We start from the raw sequence: 13,713 nt of genomic DNA, 5'->3' as shown, positions 1-13,713 counted from the left end.
CTGATGCGAGACGCTGCCTGATAGACTCGAGGAGATCCTCTGGCAGGCCAGATCTCTAGTCAGGGAGAGGTAGTGATGAGGACATCAATCCTTTGGATGTACCCGCTGATCCTCCAACCGTCATGCAAGGTCCAATGACCTAGGCTCGAATGCGTCAACTCAATTTAGAGGTGAGCTCGTTATTAAGCGATCCTTTTTATACTTTTGAGAATAGACTACTACCTAATGATGTTATCTTGCTTAGGAACATTGGAGAGGGTCATGAAGGACTTAGAGGACGTGGTGGAGGCAAAGATGACCAGCAAGGACGTCCAACAGGAACCGGAGGCCTGGTCCAACATGATTTTGAGTCTACCTCAGCCTCCAGGATCGGTCTGCCTTAAACTGGTCATCTAGGACGCATCCGGACTCCATTTTCAATGATCCACATATGGATGGAAAGCTAATTTGATAAGAAAGCCAATCCAAGTGGTTTCACATCAAAAGCTATTCGGAATCAACAGGAATCATGGTCACAAGTTAGCGTCCAGAATCTACCAGGGTACTGCGATGCCATCTTTTGGTCCGTTGGACCATGTATCGTGTTTGGGCCCATTAGGGGCGCATCTAGGGGTCTTGCATGACCCTAGAGTCTTCATAAACAGCCGCCGCCCCTTTATTAGAGTTTGAGTTTTGCTTAGATTATTCTGTCAAGAACAGTTTCACCGTTCATCGGTTTGTGAGACCCCAACTTCGTGAGATTAATCATTCATCTGCAATTTGGTTGTGTTCTTTCTTGTTCTTGCTTGTGTTCTTCGTTGCGCAGACAGGGATTAGCCTTCTTGCGAGGTCAACCTGGTCCATGACTTGGTTGATAACCAGAGGAGCTATGGTGCTAGGATTGCGGGGTTTGATCTTTCGATCTGAAGCCAGATCGGTGTGTCATTCTCTGCCACAACTATAGTTACCTCTACCTAACGGAAGATCGGGATCCCCATTTCCATTAGGTAGGGACCTTCTCTTGGGATTGGGAGACTGAGCCATGGAAGACAGATGACATCAACTATGGTTCATGCAAGAAACAACAAGCGAGGGCGATGAAACACGTGAGCGTGAAACCAAATGAAAAGAGGAAAAAGCTGTCCCTTTTGCAAATGCAAAGAGGGGAAGTAATTAAATGTAGGCAGATTTGGCAAGCTTCTCAGAAATGCAAAGAGGTTCCTTTTGTCTTAATTCTCTTTCCTTCTATATTAATTCTCTTTTCTTTTGCTCGTTACCATGTATGCTGGTGCATGCAAACATGCATTTGTAGACACAAAAAAAATTAAAATTTTGAATTTTAAAACTTTGACTATAATTTTATGACATTAAATGAAATAAAATGAAAATGTTGTAAACATAAAAGTTGTATAACTCATCAACATGTACAACTTTTATTTTGGTTATCTTGTCATGTGACTTTGTTTGAACGATTCAAATTTTGAAATTCAAATAATTTCAATTTGAAACAATATTTTGAAAGAGTAAATGATTTCAGATGAAAAATTCATGAATACCAAAGTTGTAGAACTCATCAATATGTATAACTTTTATTTTGATCATATTTTCATTTGACCAAATTTGAAAAGTTGAAATTTTGAATTTCAATAAATGGCAACTTCAAACAAGATTTTGAAACCTTAAATGATTTCAACAATAAAAGTCATGAACATAAAAGTTGTTAAACTCATCACTATATACAACTTTTATTTTGGTCACTTCTTCATGTGACAAAGTATTAGTAAACATTATTCATAAATTCACATATGACTCATAGTTTCATGAACTATATGAGAAACATGTTAAGTTGTGAACAATGTTTACTATCACTTTGTCAGATGAAGAAATGATTAAAATAAAAGTTGTAGATCTTGATGAGTTATACAACTTTGGTATTCATCACTTTTTCAGATGAAATCATTTAATGGTAGAAAATCTCGTTCGAACTTGTTATTTTTTAAATTTGAAAATTTGAAGTGCTCAAACTTTGTCAAATGAAAAGAATGACCAAATCAACACACTAACTTGATAGGGCAAGATTTTAGAAAATTTTAGGAAAAAAATCATCACATTTGGAGTTAGTATGAGGGAGAAAGACTAGTTACAGATTTGAAGTGTTAAGTGATTTCATAAAGTTTTAGTAGTAATAGAGTGGATATTCAAATAGAGTCATCTGGATGTTGCAAAGGGTAGTCTCACACACATGCATAAATGTAGTCTCACACATATACAAAAATATATAGTCTTACACACATACATAAATATATAGTCTCACACGCATGCATAAATGAAGTCTTACAAACACACGTTCAACAACTAGCTAGCCCGCTGTAACGACTTTCCCCTTGACACCTTTTCGTTCCCATGGCAATATGTCTTTGGGGAGGTTCTTTTCCACAACACTGATCTTCTTAGGAAAGTCTGTGAATAGCGGCATCTCATCGTAGTTATTGTAAGCTTCAACATCGTCCACGCCATCAACTCCAATAATGTGCTATTTCCTAGAGGCAACCACGTGCTTTGTCTTCTTCTTTGGGGGGAGGTTACTTTGTGGGTCAGACATATAGAAAACTTGTGCGACACATGAAGCGAGCACCCAAGGATTATCTTGGTAGCCTAGATTCTCGAGGTTCAGGACTCTCAATCTGATCTCGTTCAGTTGGTGTTGTTTGATCTAGCGGCATCAAAATTGGGCCACCATTATATCCCTTCCATAGTCAAGTTCTCATATCTCTTCAATGATGCCAAAGTATTGGATCTTTCGCCCCAATCCATCAAGAGCCTCTATTCAAACGCTGCTGTTTTGGTTCACATATTTACTATCCTTTGCGTGGGTATAGTACGTATACCCATTGATGTCATAAGCATTCCAAGATGTCACTTGTCTCGATGGCCCCTCCGCCAACCTACTGATGGTAATAGAGTCTATGGTTTCTCTAGGCGGTATGTTTTAGTTCTTTAACCATGTAGTTAGTCATTGCTTGTGTTGTTTCATGACCCAATCATCCGAACGGCCATTTCTCTCCGCCATAATGATAGCCAAGTGTTCATCAATGTACGGTTGCATCAGTTGCGTACTCTATAAGACACTGTAATGTGCTCGACTCACCTCTTTGTAATCATGGTCGATGAACACTTTTCTACCACTGGTGCCCTTCCTAGCCAGCCTACCCTTGTAACGAGAATCGGGTTTACCAATCCCTTTCTGTACTTTTAGGTACTCTTGACAGCACTCGACGACTTCTTCAGTACTGTAACCCTCTATCATGGAGCCCTCTGGGTATGCTCGATTATACACGTATCGACTTAGAACAAACATGAACCGCTCATAGGACCACATTTCATGCAAGTAGCAAGGGCCCAGCGCCTGTATCTAATGAACCATGTGAATCATGATATGTGGCATTATATCAAAAAAAAAGCAGGAGGTAAACACATCTCCAGTTGGTTTTGTGTCTCCACCACAAATTCATGTAGGTCACTCAGCTCTTGCTTGCCAATCGTCTTCTGTGAGATCTTCGAAAAGAAGTAGCACATGCGGGTGATGGCCATTTTCAAGAACTCTGGCTTTATATCCCTGATTGCAATAGGTAGAAACACTGTCAGCATCACATGGCAATCATGAGCCTTGTAGTGTGTTATTGACAAGTCCTTCATCGACACTAGCTTCTTCACATTTGCTGAAAACCCAGTCGGGACTTTGATCCCCCTTAGGAAAGTGCATATAGCTCTCTTCTCGTCTGGTGTTAGGTTGAAGCACGCCGCGGGCAGAGTGTATTTTCCATTAGTCTCAGGTACCGGGTGAAGCTATGGCATCATGTTTAGCTACACCATGTCTTTCCGTGCTTTTAGACCATCCTTTGACTTGCCTGTGTCCATCAAGGTAGCAATGAGACTCTCAAAGACATTCTTCTGCACGTGCATAGCATTAATGGCATGGGGGACCTCCAAGTCTGGCCAATAAGGTAGATACTAAAAGAAGATCGATTGTTTCTTGAAAGGTACGCCTTCGACAGGAGGTGTGCTTCTATCTCTGTTCATCCCATCCAGATTTTTCTTTTCATAGACGACACGTATGTTTATCACCATTCTGTACACGTATTCTCTGTTATGACGTCTCTCTAGAGGGGGTTCAATCTCTGGGGCGTTGTCATAAAATCTAAAGAACAATTTGCTATGGTACTTGTGACTTGTCTTTAAGAAGCGTCGGTTCCTTAGGTAAACTATCTTCTTGGATGCATCCAGGTACACCCATGTAGTACCATCCAAGCAAACCAAGCATCCCGTCTTTCCTTTGATTTATCCAGACAAAGCAAACAGCGCGGGGTAATCATTGGTAGTAACAAATATTATTGCTCTACATATAAAGTCCTCCTTTTAGAATGCATCGTACATCTGCTCCCCATGCCTCCATAGCCTCTCCATTTCTTGCATCAAAGGCTCGAGGTGTTTATGGCCAGAAATAAGAATAGTGAGGAGAAGGTACTTTCTCTTCTGACACAACCATGTTGGGATGTTGTACATGGTCAAGATCACTGGCCATGTGCTGTGGTCGCTCATCCTCTCATTGAAGGGATTCATTCCATCGGTGCTCAAGCCAAACCATACATTTCTTGGGTCATCGCTGAATTCTTTGTGCTTCTCATCAAACCTTTGCCACTGACTACAATTAGCCGGGTGTGCAATCTTATCATCATCCACCTTATGCTCATCATCCCACCATGTCATGAGTGCAGCTTCTTTAGGGTTTAGGAAGATACGTCTCAAGCGGTCGGTCACTGGCAGGTACCACATTACCAAGGCAGGAATTCTTCTCTCCTTTGCATCATTGCCTAATGGAGTGTCCTCTAGGGGCTGAGATTCTTGTACCACCTTTTTTGTACCCTTCTTATTCCTCTTTTCCCCTGTGGAGGCTTTGTCCCCATCGTAAAGGTCATTGTTCTTGTACCGGCTGGCCCCACACCGGGGACATTTATCCAGTGACTTGAATGTTTTGCCACAAAAAAGTATACAGTGGTTGGGGCATGCATGGATTTTTTCAACCCCCATTGTCAATGGACTTATGACCTTCTTCGCTTGGTATGTGTTGGTGGGAACTGAGTTTGGTTGTGGCAGCACCCATGATAGGAGATGCAATAGATCATTGAAACTACAGTCTGACCAGCCATACTTAGCCTTTAGGATGAGCAGCTCAAGCACAAAACATAGCAATGTCCAATGTGTCGGACAACCCTTTTCAACACCATACACAGTCTCCTTCGATGCTTTTGTTACCCTTTCCAAATTTTCTAGACCTTTCGGGCTATTTAGTAAAATCTCTGGTCCAAGGGCTCGAATCATATCCTCCAAATCATCTTCATCCCCGACATGTGCTCCACCATCATTATTGGCACCACCTTCGTCGTTACCATCCCAACCACCAGCATCACCACCTTGTTCATTGCCAAACTCGAAATCCATTCGTGCATCAAGCTCTGCTGAATATTGGGACAGGGATTCTATGGTTTCATCGTTGTATTCCTCCTCATCCTCGTCGTTAACAATAACCGTTTCACCATGATGAATCCACACTGTGTAGTCCTCAACAAATCCTCGCATAATCAAATGTGATCTGATGATAGTCACATCTGTCCATGCCATACGATTCTTGCAATCTTTATAGGGGCAAATAATTGTATCCTTATTCTCTTTCAATGTCGTTGCATGCTTCTTTGCGGCTTCAATAAATTTATCCACCTCTTCACGGAAACCTGCCTTGAACCTTAACGAACCATACATCCAAGAGTTCTTGTACTCCATCTTTTACAACAACAACAAAACAAACATTAAAGGACTGCTTATTCAGATATATATAAAAATGAATCAAATTAATAATTACTTGAGAATAATTGTATATACTTCAGATATATATGAATATAAATCTAATATAATTACATGAAGCATACAAACACACCATGGTAGAGGAAAATTAATTAATGGCCCATTTATCCATAAATAATTAAAATACATATTTATTGATTACAATAAACAATTTTAAAGACAACAATTAGCAACAATTATACTTTACCCAATATCTTTCATACAAACCCTAGTCCAATTTCATCAAACATAAATTTACAAAAACAAAATTAATAAAAAAAACCAAACCCTAGATCTAGATCCACATGCACATGAAACATCCTTAAAACTAACTAATTGTTCACTAAAATCAAGAAACATGGACCAAATAAGGGTATGATCTTGTTCCCCTCCCTAATTTACCCTAGTACATTTAAAACTTGGGTCTAATTTGCTTCATAAGTTGTAACACCCTAGGTGTTAGCCTTGCATAAATTGACTTGCATTGCATGAGCATGAGCATCAAGCATTCATATTTAAGCTTTTACAATTGAAACATGTGATTGAAACATATGCAACATTGCTTGTTATTTCATGTTTCCCTATATATATGCATATGAGCATGAGTGAATACATGTAAATGATGGATGTGAGTCACTAAAACATATTAGCTACACTTATGATGACTAGTGGAACAATGTTCATGAAGATCATTTTGTCTAATCAAGTACTCAAGTGATGCTATGCATGTGGACCTAGATAGCTCTATGTGTAACCAATGCATGAAATGATTGTGTGACCTTACAAATAGCTTAAACATGTTTATAAGATCATTATGAACAACTTTGGTATTCATGGTTAGGGCTAAAGTGGTCACTAAGTCATAGTTCATGAATAAGCCATCTTTTGAATGTAGCATGTTTGACCAAGTTTGAACTATGTGCTAGAGACTTTGCATGGAGGTGGTCACTAAAGCAAAGTTGTAGCATTTGATAAGGGGAACAACTTTTATTTTTGGGTCATAGACTGGTTTAGCTCCTAACATGCTTGAATTAGGCTCACAAGAATCATCAATTCCCTATTTTCAACACTTATAGAAATTTGCTAAGTCCTTTTCACTGACAGTGCTGACAAGCTCGACTTTGGGATGAAATAACTCGAGTTTGGTTGAGAATTAGGGCATGAGTTCTAAATAGAAATTGGAGCTGGTACATAGGTCTACAATTACCATTTAGGTTGTTTACACGATGGAGCTGTGGATTAGTTGTTTGATCGTCGTGAAATCGCGCTGTCAGACTTGCATCGCGGGCACTGAACGAACTAAACCGGCCTTCGGTGGCCGACCGGCCAGTAGAAGCTGCCCGCCGCGTGGTGACCAGCCGTGGCCGCGTGCCCTATCTGGCGATCGTACGCCAGCGCTGGGCCCGCTCGTCAGGCATCGATGGCCAGCACGCCTTCAGCAACTCGCTTAAGTCACCACTGAGCCGGTCGTTTGCCCTCACTACGCTCGTCGTCGCCGTCGCTGATGCTCCGCCAAGCTCGCCCACGCTCACCGCCGCCCCATTCCTCAAGCCGCAGCTCCCGAAGGCAAGGAGCAGAACCCAGAAGAGCTTCCGAAGTGCCTTGATGACCGTCCCACTTCCTTTCTGAAAGACAAACCCCGGAGCATTCTAAGTCTCCTAGTATTTTACAAAATATTAGTCAAGTCCTTATGATTGATGCATTAGGTTATAAGAGTTGATTGGAACCACTGATGCATATAAATTCCTTGTCCAGAAACGTACCTTTAACCCTGTATAGTTCTAGGATCGAATATATGCTTAGCCATGCTTAGACCGGTAGAAGTCGAGTGATTTCCTGTCACCTGCGAGATATAGGTGGATACCAAAGCACGGTTGGCTATATTTGCTATTGTGGAAAAGAACCATGGGGTAAGGTAAATCGAGGCCGGACAGAGTCTATGGTAGGTTAACTCATGTGATTCCGTCTGTGCCGATTAAGGACCGTACCATTGTTGGACCTTTTGACAAGATTGAACGCATGCCTATCACTTAGCTGGCCGGATGACTCGTCCCGACCGCGAAGCCGAGTAGCTCAACTCAGGCCGGGCCCCGCTCTATAAGAGTGCGCACTCTGGATGGTAGTAAGGATGTGCGGGGAGCCTGACTGAGCCCAAGGGCAGGCTGGGCCTGAACATCCTGGCATTTGGTGTCCCTGATTGTGCGGCGCTGGGCGAACCCGTGAATTGTGTACTTGAGTTGTACCAAAGGTGACCTAAGGCTATCGTGGCTGGTAGACTCGGGTTTGTGTTAGGAATAAATTCCTAGCTGGTTGAAATCGATTCGAATCGCCGTCTCTCCCGGATAGTGAGAAACTTGGCTAGCTCCAACCTCGTAGTAATTGTATTATGGAATATGATGGTTCGAATGAACATGGAATTACAATACCGGCTATGGTTACTATTGTATGCTCTTAAAATGATATACCACATGTTTGGCACAGGATAGTTGCTAATTTAGAGATGGATAGTCATAATTAACTTGATGACAGAATTATAATTGTATAACTGAGTTAATCGTTTTTTATGCAAAATGTTGTTAAGCTATATCCACTATACAGCCTTGCATGATCCTTGGAGTCATTTTATTTCTGGTTTATGACGGGTAAGTCTAACTAAGTACCTTCTCGTACTCAGGGTTTATTTTCCCATTGTTGCAGATGGCACTGTTTATCATGGTTATTGCAAGAGTTGCTTCTATCCCGTTGTGGATGAGGAGTAAGCCTTGGGCAGGCTTCTTTATTAATCCCTCTACATGCTTTTATGGACTGTGATCGTATGTTGACATTGTACCAAATTATGTTGGCAAATGCTACTTTCAAACTTAATTTGCTCCGCTTTTGTTTATCAAACTTGGTTTGTAATAACTTTGTTTCATACTCTGATGATGGAAATGTATCTATGAACTTTATGTAATATGTGACATGTATGTTGAATCATGTATGATCTTGGTTGTTGTAAATTGTTTATCGAGACCCGTCGTGGTACTCGACGGACTACCGGGTTTATATGGGTTCAAGAATGACAGTGCGACCGCTTGTGGGCTGCCATTGTACTTGTATCTTATAAATTGGCCGGTTCTGTGACATAAGTAGCTCAAGCACCATAGAAGAGAAAAAAACAAAACTCTAATTACTCACTAACCAACCATTAAAACTTCAAAAAAAGTGTGGAATAACATTTTCTTACCTTCTACAACCTCTCTACCAAAGGATTTGAGACCAAAACCTTCCCTCCCTTAGTAGAGCAATTTTTGGGAGGTGCCCAAGGCCTCCCCACCTTTCTTTCACGGGTTGGAGTGTGTGACCCGAGGAGGAAGAAGGTGCTGCAGCTGTTTTATATGTGGGTCATTTGTAGGGGCGGCTGGTGATTGAGCCGCCCCTACAAATCGGAGCTATTTATACGGGGGCATTTGTAGGGGCGGCTCAATCACCAGCCGCCTCTACAAATAGCAACGTCGGGGGCGGCTGGTGAGTGAACCGCCCCTACAAATCAGACCCTATTTGTAGGGGCAACTCGTATCACCAGCCGCCCCTGCTGTTCCATTTGTAGGGGCGGCTGGTGTTTGGACACCCGAGCACGTCACTGTAGGGGCGGCTCCATCACCAGCCGCTCCTACAAAAATTCGAATCGTTGCTAAAAATCGTTTTTTACGTAGTGACATGTACCACATTGCACATAGGATTATGCCTGTCTTCTTCCTTTCAGAAAGAATCCTCCAGGATATCTCTTGTCCTGGTCCTAGGACAAAGTCGAGGTAGTTTAATAACTGTGGCAGTTTTGAGCTTAGCCCAGAAGCTAACAGCATATGTGTACACTGTATGAGGGTATGAAACATAGTTTCTTCTTCCCTCCCATAGAAGGTGCAAGTTCCTGCTGGTTCTATATATTTACGGAAGATATTAGCATGGCAAGAGATGAAGTCATGAGACACACTCCACCAAAAAATCTTAACCTTCGGTGGAACCTTGCACCTCCACAATTTCTGCCAATGCAGATCATTGTTGGCCGTTGAGTGTGAGGCCCTGCCTTCGCCATGATCCCGCACCTAGGCTTCTTGTTCCACAAGTAGCCGATAGGCAGAACGCACAGAGTACATGCCATGGCGCTCACCCGACCAAGCTAAAAAATCTCCTTTATCATCGCCCCAAGGGAATTTGTCACACTGCCTGTGCATCCATGTGCAGCAGGTTTTGATCTAGCGCTTCGTCATCCCAGCTGCATATATCTTTTGATAGGAGTTCACTAACTCGAATTGCTGAGGCTGCCGCCTTGGGGCAGATCGGTCGTCCTCCGATTGCTCTAGGAATCCAACGGTCCTGCCAAATATTTGTTGACTCCCCGTCACCAATTCTTGGCACTAGTCCACACTACAAAGGCTTTTCTGCCCGCCAAAATATCCCACGGAATATGAGAGGACACTACGTGAAAAACGGTTTGTAGCAATGGGATAATTTTTTTAGGGGCGGCTGGTGATGGAGCCGCCCCTACAGTGACGTGCTCGGGATCCACAAGACCAGCCGCTCCTACAAATGAAACAACAGGGATGGCTAGTGATACGAGCCGCCCCTATAAATGGGTAGGATTTGTAGGGGCGGCTCACTCACCAGCCGCCCCAGGTGTTTTTATTTGTAGGGGCGGCTGGTGATTGAGCCGCCCCTACAAATACCCCACGTACAGTCACTAAGTCACCCATCCAAAATATCTACTGCCCTCCTCTCTCTCTCTCTCCATCTCAACTCCCTCTCTCTCTCCCTCGCTCTCCCTCTCCTCCGAGCCCCTCCGTCTCTCCCCCACGCCGCCCCTCCCTCTCCCCCACGCGGTGACGGGACCTCCCTCTCCAGCAGAGGCGCACGGCGTCGCACTCCCCTCTTCTTCGCGCGGCGGCACTCAGCGGTGCACCCTAGGGTGGCGGGGGTTCTGGGGCACGGCCTCCCAGCGGTCGTGCGGGGCTCGGTGCCCTCCTCCAGCGCCGGCAGTTGCGCGGGGCCCATCCCCCTCCTGCTGCTCTAGCGGCGTGCGGGACCCAATCCCCTCCCCCCAGCGGAGGCACAGTGGCGGAGCTCAGTGCCGTGGCTCGATGGCGCGGCCTCCCGTCGAGCTCCAGCGGTGGCGGGACTTGGTGGCGTGGTCCCCTTCACCTTCTCTCCTTCGGTGCACTGCTGGAGGGCGCATGAAGCACATGGTGGCGGCCACCACCAGATCCGGCGAGGATGAGCTCGATTTGGCGAGGACCAGCCTAGATCCGAGTGGCCACCACTAGATCCGGCAAGGAGAAGCCTGATCCGGCGAGGACGAGCCTGGATCTGGCAAGCGGGTGCGGCGGCGAGGATGAGCTCAATGCGGGTCGTGGGGAGGCAATACTACGAGCGTCGAGCGCTCTAGTGTCGTGGGAGCTCACCTGAGCAGCGCTTGCTGTGGACACCCGTGGCCGGTCGCTCATCCAGGCGGCACTATCGTCCAACGCCCAGCGCATTCGACCGGGTCGAGCAGGAGCACCCAGCGCCGTACGTTTGCAGGAGCACCCAGGTATGCCGTCCGACTAAGCTATTTGGCTATCTGTAATTGGATCTGATCTAATTGCAAGTTTTAAGTGTATAAATGTATTATGCTTACCAATTTTAAGTGTATAAATCTATACTGCTATTATTTTACGTGTTGTTGTAATGAGGTCCAAATAATACAGGCTTGCCAATCAAACTGGATTGTTTTCTCTTGTACTTTCACCTATTGATCTATACTGCTATTATTTAGCTTGCTGTTAGTTTTAACAATTCATGCCAAACCCCACAAATATGTTAGTTTTAACAGTTCATCCTTTTTACTTTGAATACTTCACAGCATTTATTTATCATGCAAAAGCATATGTGTATAATAATAAACTCAAGAAAAAGGTTGTGTAAAGAACAAATGATGGAAACATCTCAACACCTTGGTATAACATGATGATCTCCTCTGTGGGCTAACTCTGTTTACTTTGTACTTGCATGAATGAGCTCTGCATAAATTGTTGTGGTTAAGGTTACATGGTTTGGTTTGTCAACCTCTAATGAGTATTGCACCTACTGATATATCACAGTAGGGTCTAGGTCTTGTAAAAACATCATCCTATTCATTCATGTACTGTTAGTAGGGTATGTTTGTAAATTTCATAGTTGGCGTTTTGCTTCTGTCTTCCTCCAATCAGGAATCTCCCAATTTGATTAGTGTTCAGTCTTGCAATAGTTGAAGGGAAGATTATAGCTAGTGTTTCAGCTTTTGCTTGTATATCTCTTTCACTTCATCTGATATCTACTATGATCAAACAAGTGGTGAAAAATTGAAAATTTTTAATCTCTATACTCTGGACTTGATGTGGTTAAACCTGAAACTCCTCCTACTCGTTCTTTTAGACTAGTTTTAGTACTGTCAGATTAGAACAGATGCTAGAATGGTTTTGCTTGCCGCTTCATGTTAGTTGGAATTAAGGGTTTCAGCATGGCATGCATGCCAAATCTGGTGCATTCAGGTGATTTGCGATCAGATTAATTTTGCCAAATCTTAGTTTTGCCGAACAAGGACATTTCCGATCATGTGCATGTGCGTGTTGACCCCATTGAATGACAATGATTTCTTCATGCCATCCAAAAGAAAACAAATACACTGCCTATGAAATTAGTTTGGCCTTGACGATCTGGTGCATGACATTAAATTAACTTGTGGGCTAGTTGCCTAGTTTTATATATTCATAAGTGCTTTCTGTCATGCCTACCAAAGATAATTTGGCTCCTACCATGACCAAGAGTGACCTATTTTTAGATAATAGAGGTAATCTCTGACCTCTGTGCTAGCTTAGAATGCACAACTCAATGGTCTGCTTATCATAGGATCTGATGCCTATTGTAATTTCACTTCGTTTCCTTACCACACTGTAAGTGCATATGTTTCCCCACTTCATGCAGTAAGAAATGTTGGGGAATGCTTGTTAATTGCCGCGCACTATCTATTGTAGTTAGTTCAAATAATTAGTGGTTGGGGACAGTTGAGATTATCGGTATGGTACTTGGCCTCTACTTGTCCAGTTAATTTATGTTTGTTGTGACCCTTGCAGGGGTTTGTGCTGGAGGATGCTACAGGCCTGATGAGCCAGTTGAGATTTTCATTGGCATCCTGTCATCAGCCAATCATTTTGCTGAGCGTATGGGTGTGAGGAAGACATGGATGTCGGCTGTCCTCAAATCACCAAACAGGGTGGCTCGTTTTTTCGTTGCACTGGTAAACACTTCAATGTAATCCCAAATGCTTAGCTTACTTCATTTGTTTTGTGTGCTTGTGCTGAAGGTGTTTCTTAACTCTAGCATGGTAAAAAGGAAGTGAATGTGGAGCTGAAGAAGGAAGCTGAATTTTTTGGGGATATTGTTTTTTTGCCCTACCTGGACAACTACGATCTTGTTGTTATGAAGACTCTTGCAATATGCGAGTATGGGGACTTTGGCATATGATTCTTTGCATTGTTGTTTAGCTGTTAACATCTTTAGCTATCTAGGCAGCATGATAGCATTTTACGGTCAGTCGGATCAATACTCATGTTGTAGAGTTCCTCATCTAACAAGTCAGCATTAAGTAATATGTTCACTGTAGTTGGACCAATACTCATGTTGTAGAGATTTGAGTTTTAGTACAATCGCAGAAGAAGATAAGTCATGATGGAGTTGTGCATGAAAAATATATGTTCTGGTCGAATTTGAATTGTAAATTTGAATTTTTTTGACGGAAAAATATACTGTAGGGGCGGGCCTCTACCAATCGATTTGTAGGGG

Source organism: Miscanthus floridulus, chromosome 19 (assembly GCF_019320115.1).
Source record: "Miscanthus floridulus cultivar M001 chromosome 19, ASM1932011v1, whole genome shotgun sequence".
Taxonomy (NCBI): Eukaryota; Viridiplantae; Streptophyta; class Magnoliopsida; order Poales; family Poaceae; genus Miscanthus; species Miscanthus floridulus.
Note: the sequence above shows the minus strand (reverse complement) of the source record.